The sequence below is a fragment of the Rhinopithecus bieti genome, unplaced genomic scaffold (genome assembly GCF_001698545.2).
Source record: "Rhinopithecus bieti isolate Rb0 unplaced genomic scaffold, ASM169854v2 scaffold_15572, whole genome shotgun sequence".
In the NCBI taxonomy this organism is placed as follows: domain Eukaryota; kingdom Metazoa; phylum Chordata; class Mammalia; order Primates; family Cercopithecidae; genus Rhinopithecus; species Rhinopithecus bieti.
Genome location: NW_016809536.1, coordinates 1,199,190 through 1,205,058, shown reverse-complemented (window position 1 = coordinate 1,205,058; position 5,869 = coordinate 1,199,190).

Sequence of the window (5,869 nt, the reverse complement as noted above, 5' to 3'; positions counted from 1 at the left end):
AAAAAAAAAAAAAAGAGAGAGCAAAATATGTCTTCATCATAATTTTTAAACACATTTTTTACTTTCATGATATACTCTATTAATATTTCCTAAATAACTCTGTACTGTTATAACTTCAAAAACTTCAAAATTTTACTATATACAAAATCTTGGACTCTTAAAACGAAATGCTTCAGGAATATATTGGGTATATTTTCATTCAAAATGGTATATTTTACTTCCAATGCTAAGATTTAAATATCTAGCAATCATAGAAATTCCTGAGTTATCAACTATTATTTTACCTGTTCTAATTTTTGTTGTCATTAGGTTTCTAAATTTTCAATAATATTTTCTAGTATTTTCTCTAAATTGTTAATATGAATGCAATCTCACTACCTGTCATTGTATTGTTGGACAGAAGAGAGTCCGGTAAAGTATCTGTAATAAAATGTTCATTTTGAATATTTCTTCAAAGAATTATGACAATTCTAGTAAATTAAATTATTTATGATTTTTAGGCCTTTATAACTTTATGCCAACTATGTTCATATGTACTATATTTGTTTTCTAAATATATGTTTCTGTATTTGCTTTACTGTCTTGTTACAATTCTTTGGCTGTAAGAAATAGAGAAACAAATCAAATTCCCTTGAGCAAATGTGTATTTTTTTTCCTCCTGATTTTGGAAGACTAGAAATAAAATGGTTTTGGGCAAAAATTGATCCAGAAACTTAAAGAAATCATCAAAATCTGTTCTCTCTCCCTTTCTTTCTCTTTTCTACTTCTTAGTGTGGTGAGGAAAATGTGGTGGGAATTCTTGATACTTACTCAGCTAGCTATAGGTATGACTCAACTTGGACTTTTGGGTTTTTTTTTTTTTTTTTTTTTTTTTTTTTTTTTTTTTTTTAACTCTTAGGGGAAAATTTGAAGAAAAGGAAAGATCTGTTTGAATTTAACATGTGCAAGATTAGACCAATAAAATGTAATAGTGTAACTGTTACATTCCTGAAACATGTGCCTACACATATGGCCAGGAAAGCAATAGACTGTGAAGGCAGCCCTACCCCAGTTACATGATTGGAATGGGGATAAAGCAATTCTCAAAGAAGGAAGGGGTGAGTTCCTGGACAAAGTCAGCTCCAAATGTGATATCAAAGTATAAATTGCAAAAAGTTAGAAGTGTGAGTCTGATAAGAAGAAAAAATAAACATTATTTCAAAGATATGTTCTCTTCTTAATGAGAGGAATAGTAAGATGGTAAACCTGATTCAAATATCATTTGAGAAACTGGAATAAGTATAAATACATCAAAATAGCACACAGAAATACATCTTTTAATTATAATAATTTACAGTGAATCTCCTACAGAGTTATAAACCATAACTTTTATCTTTTCTATTAGACAAGAATTATTTACATTACTATTAGACTTGAATCAGTTGCTTTGCTACTAGTGTCAATGAACAGAAAAAAAAAAATCAAACAAAGGTATACACCTGTAGAAAATCAGATAATCTTCATTTGGACTGCTACATAGCATCCAGCACAAAACTGAAAAAACTATATACAACCCCTTTGCTTTACTTACAAATTTGAATTTTTTTTATTAATAGATGTAATATGAAGATTACCTAGCTTGGAGTTGGGTGTCTCGTTTCTAAAGTCGGCTTATTGCTTTGAACCAGGCACTGAATGTTTCTAACACCTGGCTCCTCACATCTAAAAATCTGTTATTCCAAACTTTGACTACATTATGTCTCTTAGGATGAACTATTCTGTTTCAAACTGTGGAATACATAAACTTATGTTTTATGATTTTACAAAAGAACTTTAGTAATATTCTATCCAAGCTTTACTCAGATCTAATTAACAAATACCCTTTTGCAACTATTTAACAGCTTTATTGAACTGTAATTGTTATACAAATAACTGCATATATCTGATCTCTACAATGTGATAAATTTGAGTGTATGCAAACATCCCAATACTATGACCACAATGAAGATAATAAAAATATCCAACACCTTCCAGTTTCCTTGTGTCTTTTTTGTCTTTGTGTGTACTTACTTGTTTTGTTTTGTGGTAAAAGCCCTTAACATGAGATCAATCCTCTAACAAAGTTTGAAGTGTACAATACTGTATTGTTAACTATTAGAACCATGGTTGTATAGCAGAGCTCTAGAATTTATTAATCCAGTATAACTAAAACTTTATGCTGGAAAGATAAAGATAATTAAAACATGGAAGCTATTCTAAATTATGTGAGGTCAACTGTAAAGAAAAGATATGTAAGCAATCACAGTGTTATAGAATTATATGTGCTATGATGAAATATATGTCATATATTTTAAAATGGTCTTGAGGTTTAAAATTGAACACAGCCAATACTAAATCAAATATTTCACGGAAAAGGGTGGATGCCTCACTGAGATGGACTCTCTAACTCAGGAAAATAGGTATGTGTATTAATAAATATGGGCCATCGTTAGCTCTGAATATTTTTTTCTTTGTTAGATGGTAAACTTAATGATGGCAAGATATCACCTATCTTTTTATTTTTCAGTGATGTATTCCCAGGACTAAGTGTTATGACAGCAATTACAGGGTCAATATTTGTTCAATCTTAGCAAAAATACCAATGTATAATCAAAACTAATTTTATAACTAAGAGTTTCAATAATATTTACTAATTCAAAGTGAAACAAAATCTTACTACAATGCACTAGTAAAGATTTTATACATCCACATTTATATGTATATGTTTTAAAGTGCACTGAGAACAGCTCAAAGCATTAAACTGCTAAAATGTTAACACTAAGTATTGAATACTTTACAATCCACACTCAAAGATGCACATGTTATAATGTTAATACATTTTAATAACAATATTTACAATGGTATATTTATTCTATTTGTTTCCACAAGCAGTACATCTAACATATTTCTTGTTTTGCATGCCCAGATAACAAATAGCTTTCAACCACATGTGAATATTCATGAACTATACCTTTAAACTAGTGAGAACTATTTTTAAAAGAAGAAGTAATGGGTGTTATCTCGTTTCATGTATTGACTTGATTTGATAAAATAAAATCACCTGGAAATGATTTTCTGGCTGGGAACATCTTTCAGTACAGTGCTTTGACCTACCCTGTTAGATCTCATTTTATTCTTATGTCCTTAAGCCTTCAAAAGCTTTCTGCTCTTTCCATTTATGAGCATGCCAGTGACATTCCCATGTTCCTTCTCATCTACTTTTTGATGTTCCTATACAATCTGATGATTCACCTTTCTCAGTGAGCACAGGGAATATTTTCAAGTACTATTTTCTTGACAACTTCAAATCATCAAACTATATTGTATAACAAAGGCTACTCTACCTAAACTAGCAACTCATTTTATTTGATGTTCTAGCTGTCAGTTTTAAGTGCTTTGATTATTTCATCTTCTTTTGGTAAAATAGTTTTGTTCTGGCATTTGGTAAAGATCTTATGTCTAATTTTGATCACATCTTCATTAATTTTGGTAAGTGAGGAATATATTTATTTTATAAGAATGCTTGCCTTGCTTGTGGTCATTTTGCTTTTATAAATTGTTTTAGAACGTTATTACCTTGGACTTCTAGACTCACTATTTCACATAAGTTTTCAAAATTCTAATAAAATTAGAAGGAAGATGAATAAAGTTACAAAGGAATGTAAACTGTTATAATTTTTAAGCTCTAAACTTTTTTTATTTGTTAAAGATAGATATTTTCTTTATACTTCCTGTAACCTTGCTTTCTGTGGAATTAAGTAAGCTTAGATCTGAATTTAATTTGATAGTCATTTTCTGCTTTTGGTGATTTCATAGTCATGCCAACTTCCTAATAAGTTCAATTATTTTATTGTCCTCAATTATTTTGTGTGAGTTACATTTGAAGTCAAAAAAAGCATCTTAAGAAAATTATCAAACCTTACTTTGTGGGAAATATATGTGCCATCTTCCATCATTCATAAACCACTGTACTCTTTAGCTTTATTCCTGTGAAATGTTGAAAATGCATTTGACACAAAGAAGTAATAGAGATATATTATTTGTTTTCATTGCTAAATAAATGATAACCATACCAATGAAATTAATTAGTTAAGGCATTTTACAAATCAAAATGTATTTGGCTGTCAACAAAAAGGAAGACAATGTATATATAAAGTAAGTACAGTATTTCACTAATGCCAAGTAAATTGTTTGGGAACATCAACATTACAATATTATGACATACCTCTGTCTTTCACCTCCATTACCTGACAACTTTCGTATTTTGAACTTGCAGCTTATATAACTTTTGGTAATTACTATACATTAGATGCAGCTTCCAAAGGGCCATGATTAGTAAGCTAGCAATAATGCTATATGAAGAAATTGGAATAAATGGATAATTGGATGAGGGGGAAAAAACTAACTTTTAATGCTCTAGTACTTCATATTACATAAACATGTTTAATCCATTGAATACATTTTGAGGTCACTTTGTTTTTGCTAATTCATATTTACTACTAAGAAACATTGAATATTAATAGAGTGTATCTCACCTGCCTCAATTATAAAACCTGTAAGTAATAGAATCAAAGTTGGAGTTTGGGTGCTTTGAAATTCATAGCTTACACTCTTTGTTGCTGTTGCTGTTTCTATTGTTCTTCCTTAAGCATTTCTATTTTGATTGACTGACTCAAATCACCTTTATTGGCTTCTCTCTCTCTCTTTCACATATATATAAAGGTTTATTTTACTATCAGGATTTCATGTGTAATAATAGTGAGAATGTCTTCTTCCCCAGAAACATTTTCATTTTAAAGTACATCCTTATACTGAAGTCATCAGCTAGTAAATGAAAAGGGTTTAAGTTGTTTTAAAGCTTTATATATGTTTGCCACAGCCAGGTTTCTTATTGTAGAAATACAGAGACTATTTATACAGACACCAGATATTGTATGCCATTCTCCTAATAGAACAAGCAATATAGCTAAATAGTTTTAAAAAAAAGCTTTAGTGTGAGAAAATGATGCTTTTAAATCCAAACTCCATTTCTAGATGTGTGAACTTTTGGAATATCAATTTTCAGAGATGACATTGCCTTTATTGTCTATTTTGTCAAATGGAGCCCTCAAAGTGTTTTCTTTTTTTTTTTTTTTTTTTGAAAGATTTATGATAATGTATTCAAAGGCAATGTGACTTAGTAGTGACTAAGATCACCACTGACCCAGAGAGAAATATAACAAGAAACAGATATACCTATTGATATGGTTTGGATTTGTGCCCCCACCCAAATCTCATGTTGGATTGTAATCCCCAGTGTTGGAGATGGGGCCTGGTGGGAGGTGTTTAGATCATGGGAGTGGATTTTTCATAAATGGTTTAGTATCACCCACTTGGTGATGTCCTCCTGACAGTGAGTTTTGTTTAACATCTTGTCATTTAAAAGTGTGTGGCACTTCCTCCCACTCTCTCTTGTGGTCCTGCTTTTGCCATATGGTGTGCCTGTTCCAACTTCATCTTCTGCAGTGAGTAAAAGCTCACTGAGGCTTTCCCAGAAGCCAAGTGATGCTGTTGCAATGCTTGTACAGTCTGCAGAACTGTCAGCCAATTAAACCTATTAAAAAAATAAATCACCCAGTGTTGGGTGTTTCTTCATAACAATGCATGAGTGACCTCATACACCTACTATGTACTAGGCATTATTCTAGTTTAGGCAACAGATGTCAAAATATGAGTCTTTTTATTAAGATGCAACTAAAGGAAAACTTACTCCCAAGAGAGTAAAGTAGTAAGAGCCAATATTGTACCCCTTTTCTTTCTTTCTTCTCTTTTCTTTCTTTCCTTCCTTCCTTCCTTCCTCCCTCCCTCCCTC